Source organism: Anolis carolinensis, chromosome 3 (assembly GCF_035594765.1).
Source record: "Anolis carolinensis isolate JA03-04 chromosome 3, rAnoCar3.1.pri, whole genome shotgun sequence".
Taxonomy (NCBI): domain Eukaryota; kingdom Metazoa; phylum Chordata; class Lepidosauria; order Squamata; family Dactyloidae; genus Anolis; species Anolis carolinensis.
This window is the reverse complement of record NC_085843.1, coordinates 89367597-89383026: the sequence shown is the minus strand read 5'-3', so window position 1 is coordinate 89383026 and position 15430 is coordinate 89367597. Positions and strand designations below refer to the sequence as shown.

Below are 15430 nucleotides of genomic sequence, written 5' to 3'. Positions count from 1 at the left end.
TTGTGGGTTAGGCAGCATGCTCATCCATCACTGGACCAGAAGGGAAGCATCCTAAGATGCTTCCCAAACCCCATCTCATAAGTTCCCTTGATATAATTTGTTCAAAGTGGGTTTGCCCTTGCCTTCCTCTGAGACAAAGCGAGTGTGACTTGCCCGGGTTCACCTGGTGGATTTCCATGACTAAGTGTCTTAGTCTAACCCAGTGTCTTAGTCTAACACTCAAACAATTTACACCAAACTTATTTTGCTAACAATATGCTTGTAATGGCCAGCACTGAGGTGATATAACAATGTGTTTGTTTCCAAACAGTGTGACAAAGATGCCCAAGAGATGGAATTTATGTGCTAGCCTCAAGGGATAGAGACTAGGCAGCTTTGTAAATAGGCACCAGCATGTCAAAATGCTGCACATGAGAAGAGTGGGTTATTCAGACTATTCAAGATTTGACTGGCTCTTCTCATACCCCTGCAATGTCTAATGTGACCCCTCTTCCACCCTCATTACAATGTGAGCTTGTTTAGTTGTTTAGAAGTTAGGTAGGGTTTTCTCCTCTTTTACATGGAGGTTTTGCCGACTATATACTGTATTTGAAGGACTTTTCTGGGATGGCATTACCATTTGGCAGATAATAAAGTGAGAATTTAAGGGTTTAGTGTTCACCTTAGCACTGGATTCTTATTGCCTCCATTTTTGTGTAGGGCATGACTCTGAAACAGCTTCTTTAGGTCATGCAACTTAGCAGGAAATGGGAAAGATGATACCCTTAAGGCAAACTTTAATATTTTGGTCATACTTGAAAGTTTTGCATCTTGAATGGGAGTGCCTAAATTTTACTTTCCAGTAAACGGCCAGCTGGGGATCAACCCAAATGTTTAGAGTGTTCTCAGGGCATAGATGCTTCCTCCAAAGGAAGATTGTGCAGGTGAACTTGAGATAGATACAGATCTCACTCTTGCTCCTTTTAGCTACAAATAAATAAATAGGGTATAGACTAAATAAAGCGGCCCTTATTTCAAACCAAACTTCATGTTGGGTCTCATTCTTCATCGATAGCTGCTTTTAAAAAAGATGGAAAGTGTGGAGTTAAGATTCAATGTGCTTTACAGCTTAAATTGTACCCTGCGAAGCTTTTTAAAAATAAAAGTACCATATGTGTAAATGTGTTTAGGTGCTAGAAGTTATCCTTTCTTTTCCTTCAAAGTGTTGAAAGCAAACAGACATTGATGTTTGTACAGAGAAATTAGTGACAGAGGAGTTCTAGAGAGCATGCTTGCCCTTTTGTTTCATCTGTTTCATCTCCTTTTTTTCTTTTTGCTTATCTGTGTACTGAAACCTTTTGCTTTCTGCCTGAAGAGGTCACTTCTCCCTCCTACAAAATATTTCTTAGTCTTTTATGGTCATTTATCTAGCAAGAAAGTATTCATGTGCCTTTTGTCTCAGGATGGCTGACAGCAACATATGAGAGCCAGCTTTAAGTACTCTTAGATAAAATACAATTTCTTGTATTTTGGTATATCTCATTTTCAATCTAAAATGGATTTCCTAAAAATAAAATGCAAGGTTTTGGTTTTTTTAACATTACAATCAGGAGAGACATCAGTATGGACCTTATCAGATGGCAGTATTGAGAAGCATCATTAAGTTAAAATAGGAATCGGGAGTTGATTGTACCTTCCAGTCCTCCTTTGTTCATTTTCATTCATTCTACTCTCATCAGACTTTTAGTGCTTCCCCATAGGCTATCTTCCTCATCACACATAGGCAATAAGTCTCCGCCCCCAGCTTTTTTCTTCTTCTTCAAGCAAATCTGCCAGAATCTGTGCAGTAGTTCTGCATCTAAATCCATTGGACCTGTGAGACTGGGATGCTGTTTTAAACCATTGCTTTCCATGGGATCCAATTGTTCTGCAACTAAACTCATTAGACCTTTGAGACAGGGATGGTGTTTTAAAATGTTGCTTTCAATGGGATGCAATAGTTCTGCACCCAAACCCATTGGAACCATGAGACAGTGGTGCTATTTTAAACTGCTTCTTCCCATAGTGGTTTAACCACTTCTTCCCATGCATTTCTATAAACAGGGATGACAGTGCTCTGCTAAGTACAATATTTAATTAGAACAAACCAGAGAAAACTGAATTTTCTCTGTTCTACAATGTCTCTATTACATTCTATCTGTCATTAATAGTTTTAATAAGAAATTTGTGAAGGGAAGGAGTTATTATGCACTTCTGTAAAGAGGAATGACAGCTCACTGTTAAGGACCGCCCATCAGAACACCCCTTTTCACCATGGCAAGCTCCAAAATGGAATGGAGAGTGTCACAGAAACTCATCACATGTTGTTTTGAACCAAAATAATAGGTCCTTAGTGCTATTTTGGCTAAATTCATGCTTTATCCTCATGATTACAGGTCTGCCCGATTTCATCGTTGCTCTGTAGTTCTTTTATGGGGGGGGGGGGAAGGGGGGTGTAGGAGTAATTACTGGAAGTTGCCTGATGGCAGCCTTGACACTCAGTAAATTTATGGTGACTGCCCGTAAAATGGAGGAAGGGGGAAGCTGTAAGTGTGATGAGATGGTAGGTCTCTCCTGATTTCTACCACAAGCTCATGTTGCATTGGCTCCGCTCAATATAGGTACTAAACATCCATTTATTTGGGTTGTTGTATGTCTTTCAGGCTGTGTGGCCATGTTCCAGAAGTATTCTCTCCTGACGTTTCGCCCACATCTATGGCAGGCATCCTCAGAGGTTGTGAGGTATGGATAAACTAAGTAAGGAAAGGAAAGAATATATATATCTGTGTAGAGTCCAGGGTGTGGCAAGAGTCCTTTGTCACTGGCTTTACATTAATGCTGGCTTCCCAGTGACAAAGGACTCTTGCCACACCCTGGACTCTACACAGATATATATATTCTTTCCTTTCCTTACTTAGTTTATCCATACCTCACAACCTCTTTGATACCTGCCATAGATGTGGGCGAAACGTCAGGAGAGAATACTTCTGTAACATGGCCACACAGCCTGAAAGACATACAACAACCCTGTGATCCCGGCCATGAAAGCCTTCGACAACACATCCATTTATTTATTTATTTGTGACATTTCTATCCCACCTTTCTGTACCCCGAATGGGACTCAAGGTGGGCTGACAAATGCTGGTCCTCCTTTAACTCTTGTTGACAGCAGCTCTCAGCATTTTTCAACGTTGATCATGCAATGTTGGTCTGCTAAGATTTTTAGTCCAACAGCAAGCAGGTCATAATTTGCTCACTCCTCCTTTTACGCTTTTAAAACTTATAAAACATATGACTGAAACTAATCCCATACAAAGATACAACAATATATGATTTGTTAACTTCAGAGGATGAATAAAAACACTGTACCAAAGCTCAGCAGGCTATTCTAATTACAATAGTGTTACAAGTAAATCATTTTAAAACATTATTTTGAGGCACTTGAAAGACAATCTTCTATTAATCATCAACTAAGTATTATGGAAGGTTCCCTGTGCTGCTGTCACACTTTCTAACCTGAGGAAGAGTTTGCTATTTGTCTGGCAGTGAGGTAATTAAGTCACCTTTCGGAAACAGATTGAATGTCTTCAGTAGATCGACAGTGCAATAAGTCTTTAGAACAAAGGATTTAAGAGATGGCAAGAAAGATGTCGTATTGTCAAGGTCATTGGAAAAGTGTGTATTAAGACAGGAGAATGAATTAATGCATTGAAATGCCACTTGGATTAGGAGGCACATATTATATCAGTTTTACTTTCAAGTGCCTTCAATAAAATAAATATAAAAACAAAACAATGCAAGTTATTCAAGCTGGGTCAGATCTTTCTACATCAGCATTCTGTTTCCATACTGGCCAATTGGTTGGTGCAAGCTCAAGGGCTCCAGAAGCTGGGACACGAAGGTAATAAACACAAACAACCAATCACTAATGACAGTTTTATGAATTAAATTATATTTTCTTACATTTATAACACAATTATATATTTCTAGTGTCCCTTGTAACAAAAATAGAAAATAATTTTGTATAATACAAATGACACTCAATAGCAGCTTCAATGATATGTTGCCCGTTTCATTGTAATGTATCTCTGGGAACATTTGAAAATACTCAGCTCCCTGTAGTTCTCTACCTAAAAGTTGTAATAGTACGTATAAGCAGCACAGGTGTCCAATTCTGTTGATATTGGAAAGTAATGACAAGCACGATCTCACCCATGTTGCTGCAAAGGCCTTTAGGGTCTCAACAGCTTGTAACAATAACAGTCCCAGTATCCAAACATACAGTGACTGAGATCCTGTAACACATATGTAGCCATGGCGTCATGGCTTAGTTTCCCCCCCCCCCCAAATCTGATCAAGAATACCCATCTTAAAATCCATCCAGCCACAAGCTGAGGGGTTGCAGCAAAATGTTGCATGGATCCTTCCTCCTGTTGGTTTTTTTTTTTTTTTTTGCAATACAGCTGGCAAATAGGAGTGGGCTAGATCCATCATCCTGCTCACCACCACCACAGACCTCCACCTCTCAATGTGGATAGCTGAGTTTTAAGTAGGGTTTCAGGGCAGAGGTATTTACAAATGTCACAGTAGTATCATGATTGTAAATGTGACTGGGTTACAAGGATGCTACTCAAAATGCCAAGAATAAATAACTATCTTTGGTTAAACAGATGTTCCATCCTTGAAGAAGTGAGAAACCACAAAAGATTGAAACAGACATAATGTAGTGGTAAAAAATAAAATTCAAATGATTGAAGAAATTGATGTGCAAAACATAAGTCAAATATATGAAATATATGCATCTGAAATCACACAAATTTAAAGAGAACACTGAGCCTTCAATATTCCATTGCAATAAGGTAAATACTGCAGAATACAACTTCGTTTCTCCTGAATAAAGGTCAAATTGGAGATATTTTTGTTGCATTTAGTAGTGTGGCTGATGGCTGCTATTACTAATCTTTACATGTTACAAGAGAAACCCAAAAAATTCCCCCAAAAGCTTTTCAAAGAAGAAAAATAGCTGAAAAGATGCAACGAACAAGGGAGATAAGATGTCTGATAAAGCTGTAATTAAACCTTCAGCTGTTCTGCACACTGCAGGAAATGTGAGCCTAGAGAACACTAGCTAAATTGTTATACCTCTCCAGGAAGGGTACAAATAATACCACTGACAAGCAATAAATATGGCTTTCCCCAGTAATTCTAGTGTCAATTCTAGTGTCAAGACTATATAGAAAGACAAATCATTTGATATTGTGTAGATGTTGCATTTAAAGTCTTTTGAACATATGCTATGTTAGGAGTCATTTGGTTTCAACTCTACATCAGATATTGGTTCCCTGGGGCCACTTTGGTAAAAGGGAAGACGGTTACATTGATTGTATCCCAGCTTCTCACCTGATAACACAAGTGAGAACACAAAGACAATCTGCTAGTTAACATATAACCATCCCAAATTCAGGCAATTTGTTGCTAATAGTTTCTGGGTCATAAGATTCTTCTTTTTGTGCCACCAACGCAATCCACCTTCATTAGAAGCAGACTGCTGGACTTCCAGACTGTCTAATGGCTTCTCTTTCAATGTATGAATTTGACTGTATATTTTGTTGTCTTATGGATTCCTTTTCAATGAATGTATTTATCCGTCCTCAGACCTAATTCTCTGAATTACAATAAGATTACTATAAATAATTGACATTATGGTTAATCCAAACTAGAGTGCACTCAATGAATTTGTTACTGAATGATAAATAAATAGATGCATGGGTACTGATTCTATGGGTCTGCTGTAACTGGGAATAACAATAGGAAGCAGGCTATAAAGTCCCAAAATATGTCACACATATTTCCATGCCATGACAAAAGAATATGCCACAACCTGATTTGAAGAAAGGAATGCAGGTAGGATTGGGAGAAACAATGTCAAAATGGGAGAGAGTTCTCTCAAACTGTGCATAGGACAGTTCTCTATTCAGAGATAAGAACTCAGCCATGTGAACCATCTTGGCCATCTCCACATTCCAGTGATCAATCAGGTTTTGAAAGGATAGCCAGTTTGCTAATGGGAAGAGGGCATCTACACAGGCCACATACCTTGGAGTTAATCAGGAGATGGATACTCTGGATCAGTCCTGGGGGAGTCATCACAGTCAGCCACCGAGCTGCCTCAGGAACTGGCAGGTATCTGCACTGCATGATACTAGCTAGCCCAGCAGTGAAAAAGGAGTCCAATGGCCTAGTGGTACTCAACCTGGTTCAGAACCACTGGACAAACACGTTGGCCACCCCACTCATTTTCTTAGCTTAGCTGCAACTAGCATAGTGATTCTCAAACTGTGGGTCCCCAGATGTTTTATACTTCAATTCCTAGAAAGCCCAACAGCTGGTAAACTGGTTGGGATTTCTGGGAGTTGTAGGTCAAAACACCTAGGGACCCACAAGTTGAGAACCACTGAACTAGCAGCTGTGAAACTGCTGGTGATTATCACTCATTGAATGCTGGCTAGAGCTCCAGAGTGATGTGAGAGGGTGGGGAGAAATCAATCATTTTGGTGGTCCAGCCAACAGCACTACATATGAAAAATGATGACCACTAGCGATTTGTGCTTAGTGGTCACTGCTAAGCTGAAGATGTGGGAGATTTGGTAAGTGCCATTTCCTGTCCCCAGGCAGCCTGATCCTGGGGAAAGCAGGATGGCTATGTAAAAAGCCACAGCTAACTGTTCAGCTAAGCATCCCCTGACACTGTTTAACATGGGACAAGCCCATGTTAAGAGGCCTTGGTGGATGTTAATCTGCTCTGTGCATCATGTGGATGTCATGGAGTTCATTCAAACCCATGTTCCTTTATTTGGCTTATGCAGATTTTCTCAGAATTAGGATGGGCTAATTAGTTCTTTATGCAGACCATCTTAACAAACTTCCTGCCCCCTTGAAGGTCTGGAGGGAAACAGAACCTGAATCCACATGCAGGGTTAAAGTAGAAGGTTACATATGAAAACTCATGTAGTGGGGAAGTTTCCTGCAGGAAGAAAAAAGGAAGCTGAACTTTGAAATTTTTACATATTTTCAGCTTATCAAGGAGGCATTTTCATTAAAGGTTCACTGACAGTGAAAACTGGAATTTATAGAACAATAATGACATTAATTTTGTTGAACTGAGCAGAGCTTTTAAGTCAGTTTTAATAAAAGAAGGATTGCATATATATCCGGGTATATGGTCTTACTTCATTACATTTATTACTTCTAGTGTTTAATTTTTCTAAACTCTGACGACAAATGTTCTCCGCCATTACTACATTGTTCTATATACTTCAAAATAATTTTGTGTAGATAAAAGATATAAAACTTACAGATGCATTATATTTTTCACAGGACCAAATATACTTGCCAACAGTATTATAGGCTAATAGTTGCGTTCACACATACATACTTTAATAATTCAAAAACTGTTTTGAAGAAGCTATTTAGCATATATTCTTGGAGTGAGATAGCACATACAGTTAATTTTCCTACATGAGCTCTTTTAAATTGGCCACATTTTTTCTGGTAAAGATGGGATTTTTACAATAATTGCTTTTAGTGCTTCTTCTTATTCCACAACTTGAAAATGTCTTCTGGCAACTAAACTGCTGCATTTAACAGAATTGTACTGATAACAAGTCCATATTTGGAGTGTAACATTCAGGAGCTTTTCTAAATTTCAAGTAAAGACTGAAAAAAATATTGTTTTAATTTGCATTTTGGGATGTGGAGTTAAATGTATGCAAAGTAAGTCATGAAGATAAAAGTGGAGGATGGCATTAATCATGACACATTTGCGATTCCTTTTTTTTAAGGAACAGAATGATGCCTCTAATGAAAATGGGATATTTTAATAAAATAACATTGATGCAAAGACAATTTTGGTGAGATAAGTTTTGGTAAAAATAGAGATATAACTGAATTATTTAATGGATTAATAGATAAAGATAAATAGATGAATATATAGATAGAAGACAACTCCTCCTCCTCTTCCACCTGTTTCTGCATATACATACATAGTGTGATACCTTCCAGGTAAGTCTTGTTAAATCAATGTATGTTTCACATAACATAAAAGCAACTCTATACTTTTTAAGGAATTCTGTGTATAAAATGAAGTTTGTGTACATTGAACCATCAGAAAGCAAGGTATCATTATCTCAGCCACACATATAGGCCCCCGCCACACAGTTGTATAAAACACATTATCCACTTTGAAATGGGTTATATGGCAGTGTGGACTCAGATAACCCAGTTCAAAGAAGATATTATGGGATTTTCTGCTTTGATATTCTGGGTCCTACGGCCCATATGCAATTTTGGATTTGGGAATTTTAAGTAACAGTTGCTCAACTTGGGTATTGTCCTATTAACCTAAATATAAAGCAATCGTAATGTTACATAAACATAAGACTAAAATAATAACTTTTGTTTAATTCACAATGATAAAAAAACACAAAGAGTTGGCAAATGATGCATTTCAAATGGCACTTCTGATATCAGAAGTGAAGGCTCTGGCAGATTTGACATTGCTTCTTGATATCTCTGAGGCAAGTTGCATAGATTCCTAGACTCGGTGTAGGACCCCCACCCCACCTGCCCCCCATGCTAGGCCTAGATCTACTAGGAAAATACAGTTGGCCTTCCATATTAATAGATTCAGCTATTCATAGTTTGAAAACAATTTCTTTTTTAAAAAAACCCAAAGCAAACCTTGACTTTGTCATTTTGTGTAAGGGATGATAATTTATTGGACCAAGGTCCTCAACTAAGGCCCACAGGCCGGATGTGGACCTCCAATGTCATTCACCCAGCCTGCACCCTAAACTTTAGACTTAGGGTCACCCTAAGTCTGACGTGACTTGAAGGCACACAACAACAACAATCCTAATTAATGTGGCTATCTCATCAGCCAAAAGCAGGCCCACAGTTCCCATTGAAATACTGGTAAGTGTGATGACCCATGGGCCTTGTAGTCCTGCTCAGGACATTGTAATTCCTGATGAAGATGAAAACTTGGGTTTTTTACCTTCCCAGTCTGAACTGGATTCCTCTCAGCCAGATCTTTCCCAGGCAGATCTGGGAACCTTGCACCTGCAAGAAAGTTGTCTCCCAGAAGTATGTCAAACAAGCCCAGAGCCTACTTCTCCCGTATTCTTGCGCCGGGAGTTTTGTAAACAACAGAGAAGTTTGGATTCAGCTTCGCGCAGGAGTGCGAGGATTGCAGCTAAGAATGTGGCCAATTAAGACTGCTTCTCGTGAGAATCTTTGGGGAGTCTCACATCTGGTCTCAGAGTTAGCTTTCGGTTCTGATTCCCAGAGAACTGCTTCGGCGGGAAAGCTAGACTCTATTTAGGTGTTTTACCCGCGTAGTAACTTCGCGGAGTCAATTCGTCAGCCTTCGGAGCGAGTTGTGTCTGGACAGCGCGCTCCGATTCAAGCCTCGCTCCTGCTCAAGCCTTGCCTTGCTATCCAGCCTTCGCCTTGCTTCCCAGCCTTGTTTATCTACGGACTTTGCCTTGTTTCCCAGGATCAATCCTTGCCTTGTTCCACGGATTTATCAAGTTATTCCACGGACCTTGTTCTTGTTCTTAGTTACCTTGTTCCACGTTCAAGCCTTGTTTCAAGTATCAAGTTATTTCCTAGCCTCGCTCAAGTTTCATGGACTAAAGGACCTTGTCATCTCCCCTCACTTTGTTTGGCAAAGTGAGTGTTTCGGTTATTGGATTACAACTTTGGACCTTAATATTTCTTATTGGACATTGCTTTTTTGGACTAATTCTGACCTTTCCTGAAAGGTCTAATTCTGAACTATTTTCTACATTTGTTTTTATTAACTTTATATATTCCTTCAATAAAGATATTAGATAGATTCTGGCCTCTGTGTATGGTTATTGGTGCTCTGCAGCCTGGGTCGTGACAGTTTGACTCCGCCACCCTAAGCACCAATTAACCTCGGCCAGAATGTCTACCGGAGTCGTACCTGGGCCGAGCGGCCAGCCGATTACCTACACCATCGACAAGGAAGAGGTGGACCGAATCCGTGATAAGCTCAATGCACAGGATGGAGAAATAAGGGGTTTGAAGGAACGCGGAGTTCGTCTTCCGGCCATGGCGTTGCCAACCAAGTTTACTGGAGAAGCTTCTAAGGTTCATGTCTTCCGTCGCCAATGTCAAGCTTATCTGGAGGCCCGTGCTGCCGAGTTTCCCCAAGAAGACATCAAAGTGGCATGGGTTTACAGTCTTCTAGACGGGCCAGCGGCCAGCTGGGCGACGGCACTGTTCGACCAAGCCTCTCCACACCTAAGATCAGCGCAACACTTCTTGGACCACCTCAAGGAGACTTGGGGAATCGAGGACAATTTGGAGGCAGCCGGTCACAAACTCCGTCGCCTTTTCCAAGGAGACAGACCTATGTCTCAGTATATAGCCGAGTTCCGAGTGCTGGCCCACAACACCGGCTGGAACGATGTAGCCCTCAGGGGACAATTCCGGGAGGGTCTCAACATTGAAATGCTGGAAGAAATCTCCAAGGTGGATCCTCCCCAGACCCTCGAGGCACTCATTGATCAATGTTTACGGGCTGAAGTCATGATTGCCAACAGGAAACAGTGGGTTCGAGGCCAGGGCAGTAGAGCCGGGGCAAAACCCCCCGCTCCCGCCAGCGTTCAGCCACGTCCGGTGTGGAGACCCCCACCGCCAACCCCATACCCCAGAGGAGGCGAGGAGGTGCCGATGCAGTTGGGCAATGTGCGTCCCAGACTAGATGCCGCCGAGAAGGCCCGTCGTCAACGCTTAAACCTCTGCTGGTACTGCGGGAACGGGGGCCACTTCGCCAGAGAGTGCCCAGCCAAAGGGAAGCCTGCCGCCCGTCTTGCGGCGGCGTCCTCCACGGAGACGAAGGCGTCTGAGCCGACTGGCACACAGCCGGCGGGGGAAGCCAACGACCGGGTGTAGAGAGGCTCGCCAACCCGGTCAAAAAATCCATCCAAGAGCCGCCAACCGGGGTCCTGTTCCTTCTCGTGGTCACATTATGGTCAGCAAAAAGGGGACCCGTCATGATCCACGCCATGATAGACTCTGGAGCTACCAACAATTTCATCGATAGAGAGTATGCCGACTCTCTGGGATTACAATATCATGATTTCAAGAATGCCCGTGTGGTGCAAGCCATAGACGGCCGTCCCCTCAAGACGGGCCCCGTAAGTCAGTGGTCGGAACCCACCAGGATGTGGATAAGGGAACATATGGAAGAGATTTCCTTCTTTGTTACCGAGGTTCCCCATTTCCCTGTGATTTTGGGAATTCCATGGCTGACTCTCCACGACCCTAACATCTCCTGGTCCAACAGAGAACTGCAGTTTGCTTCACCGTATTGCCAAAACCATTGCCTCGTAGCCAAGGTATGCCATGCCACAGACACCGAGCCCATCATCACCTTGCCAAAGAAGTACTCCGAGTATTGGGATGTATTCAATGAGAAAGAAGCCGAAAAATTACCCCCACATAGACCTTATGACTGTGCCATTGACTTGGTGGAGGGGGCCCCGATCCCGCGAGGGCATCTCTACTCCCTGACTGAACCAGAGCAAGAAGCTCTCAGGGAATTCCTAGAGACAAACCTTCGCAAGGGATTCATCAGACCCTCTCAATCCCCAGCCGCCTCCCCAGTGATGTTTGTGAAGAAGAAGTCAGGGGAACTACGCTTGGTGGTGGACTACAGAGCATTGAACAATATCACCAAGCGGAACAGCTATCCCCTGCCCTTAATCTCGGATCTACTGGATCGGCTTCGAGGAGCCAAGGTTTACACCAAGCTGGATCTTCGGGGGGCTTACAACTTAGTTCGCATCAGGGAAGGGGACGAGTGGAAGACCGCCTTCCAGACCAAATTCGGATTATTTGAGTCCCGAGTTATGAATTTCGGTTTATGCGGAGCCCCCGCAACGTTCCAGCATTTTGTCAATGACATTTTTCAGGACTATCTAGACAGGTTCTTGATAATCTACCTGGACGATTTTTTGGTGTTTTCCAGATCACAATCAGAACATGAGAACCACGTCAAAATGGTGTTACAACGATTGCGGGATCATGGACTTTATGCCAAGCTGGAAAAATGCGCTTTTGATCTACAAGAGGTAGATTTCCTTGGTTACCGCATCTCGCCTCTAGGGCTTTCCATGGATCCAGCCAAAGTTTCAGCAGTATTGGAATGGCGGGCGCCAACTAACAAGAAAGAGGTGCAGCGTTTCTTGGGGTTCGCGAACTACTACCGCAAGTTCATTCCAGATTTTGCCCGCTGGTCCGACCCCATCACTAGCTGCATCCGTGGAAAGCAGCCTTTCCGCTGGACTGATCAAGCAGAGAAAGGGTTCCAGCAACTAAAGAAACTATTCACCTCCCAGCCAATTCTACAGCACCCAAATCCTGGAACCCCTTTTGTGGTGCAAGCGGACGCCTCTGATGTGGCAATTGGGGCTGTACTCTTACAACCGGTGGGAGATCACCTCCACCCCTGTGCCTTTTATTCTCGTCAACTAACCACACCAGAGAGGAATTACACCATTTGGGAAAAAGAACTACTGGCCATAAAGGCAGCCTTTGAAACTTGGAGACATTGGCTAGAAGGGGCCAAATTTCCCATTGAAGTCCACACTGATCATCGTAATCTAGAACATCTAAGAACTGCCCGCAAACTAAATCAGAGGCAGCAACGTTGGGCTTTATTCTTTGAACGTTTCAACTTCCAGATCCATTATGTGACCCCAGCCCAAACCAAGCAAGCAGACGCCCTGTCACGTAAACCGGAATACGCTGCAGGACGCAAGGAGACCTTTGAATCCCAACTGCTACAACCTGAGAACTTTGCCACGCTCACGGTGGGGAACACCAAATCCATTCCCATTGGTTCAACTTCCCCTACTCCAGGACCCATCTGTGCTCAAGAAATCAGGGCTAGTCAGCAAGCAGATGCCTGGGCGCAGGACCAACTTCGCCAAGGTCTGCATTTTCCCTTTTCGCTTAAAGATGGGCTGCTCTGCTATAGAAATCATGTTTATATCCCACCCGGACCGGGCAGGGAAAAAGCGCTTCGTCTGTGTCATGACTGCAAACCAGCAGGACACTTCGGACTATTTAAAACTATGCATTTGATCCTAAGGGATTTTTGGTGGCCCAAGATCCGCAAGGATGTGGAAAAATATGTCAACACCTGCCCAGTATGCCAGCGCTCCAAGATACGAAGGGAGAAGCCCTCAGGGCTTTTACACCCCCTTCCTACCCCATCTCGCCCATGGGAAATAATTTCCGCGGATTTCATCACTGACCTACCACCTTCCTGTGGATTCACCACGATCCTAGTGGTGGTGGACGTATTCACCAAGTTAGCCCATTTCATTCCCTGCGAAGGCCTCCCCACGGCCAAGGAAACTGCGGATCTATTTCTTCAACATGTTTTCAGACTACATGGATTGCCCAAGAGTTTAGTCACAGACCGTGGATCTCAATTCACCTCTCGTTTTTGGAAGGCACTACAAAAACTATTGGGCATAGACTCTCGCTTATCTTCAGCTCATCATCCCCAAACAGATGGGCAAACGGAGCGCACCAATGCCACTTTGGAGCAGTATCTTCGCTGTTATGTAAACTATCAACAGGACAATTGGGCTTCTCTGTTACCACTGTCTGAGTTTGCCTACAACAATGGAGTTCAAGCTTCTACAAAAGAAACGCCGTTCTTTGCAAACTACGGCTTCCATCCACGTTTCTTCCCCCCTGTCATTGAAACTTCAGAGGTTCCCGCAGCAGAGGATTGGCTGCAGGAACTCACAGCGGTGCAACAACTTTTGCTCCAGCAACTGGATCAAGCCAAGGAGGACTATAAACGCCACGCTGACAAACATCGCCAGCCGGGCCCCGAAATCAAGGTAGGAGATCGGGTTTTCCTGTCCACTCGCTTTCTGCCCTCCCACCGCCCTTGCCGGAAGTTAGATGCCCGTTTCATTGGTCCCTATCCAGTGGTGGCGCAATTAAACCCCGTGACTTTCAAACTCCAACTTCCGCGTTCAATGCGCATTCACCCAGTGTTTCACCGTTCCCTGCTCCTTCCGGCGGATGGTGTGCGACCTGATACAGACCAACCGGTCCCCCCTCCTGTTTTGATGAATGGGGAGGAGGAGTTCGAGGTTGAGGACATTTTGGATTCTCGCTTTCACCGCCGCCGCCTACAATATCTCATTGACTGGGTGGGTTTTGGCCCTGAGGAACGCTCTTGGGAAGACGCCTCCACAGTCCATGCTCCTGATCTAACCCGTCGCTTTCATCAGACCTATCCCACCAAACCACGACCTCGCGCCTCGGGGAGAGGGCCCCAGTTTGGGAGGGGCCTTGAGGAGGGGGATAGTGTGATGACCCATGGGCCTTGTAGTCCTGCTCAGGACATTGTAATTCCTGATGAAGATGAAAACTTGGGTTTTTTACCTTCCCAGTCTGAACTGGATTCCTCTCAGACAGATCTTTCCCAGGCAGATCTGGGAACCTTGCACCTGCAAGAAAGTTGTCTCCCAGAAGTATGTCAAACAAGCCCAGAGCCTACTTCTCCCGTATTCTTGCGCCGGGAGTTTTGTAAACAACAGAGAAGTTTGGATTCAGCTTCGCGCAGGAGTGCGAGGATTGCAGCTAAGAATGTGGCCAATTAAGACTGCTTCTCGTGAGAATCTTTGGGGAGTCTCACATCTGGTCTCAGAGTTAGCTTTCGGTTCTGATTCCCAGAGAACTGCTTCGGCGGGAAAGCTAGACTCTATTTAGGTGTTTTACCCGCGTAGTAACTTCGCGGAGTCAATTCGTCAGCCTTCGGAGCGAGTTGTGTCTGGACAGCGCGCTCCGATTCAAGCCTCGCTCCTGCTCAAGCCTTGCCTTGCTATCCAGCCTTCGCCTTGCTTCCCAGCCTTGTTTATCTACGGACTTTGCCTTGTTTCCCAGGATCAATCCTTGCCTTGTTCCACGGATTTATCAAGTTATTCCACGGACCTTGTTCTTGTTCTTAGTTACCTTGTTCCACGTTCAAGCCTTGTTTCAAGTATCAAGTTATTTCCTAGCCTCGCTCAAGTTTCATGGACTAAAGGACCTTGTCATCTCCCCTCACTTTGTTTGGCAAAGTGAGTGTTTCGGTTATTGGATTACAACTTTGGACCTTAATATTTCTTATTGGACATTGCTTTTTTGGACTAATTCTGACCTTTCCTGAAAGGTCTAATTCTGAACTATTTTCTACATTTGTTTTTATTAACTTTATATATTCCTTCAATAAAGATATTAGATAGATTCTGGCCTCTGTGTATGGTTATTGGTGCTCTGCAGCCTGGGTCGTGACAGTAAGTTTATATTG

The 15430-nt window shown here is 43.4% G+C and overlaps 1 protein-coding gene across 14 annotated transcripts in view; it reads right to left on the bottom strand.

Moving 5' to 3' along the window:
- dmd (dystrophin) overlaps positions 1 to 15430 on the bottom strand; it is a 1684732-nt gene that overhangs the window by 1136228 nt on the left and 533074 nt on the right. The gene's annotated exons all lie outside the window — the stretch shown is intronic.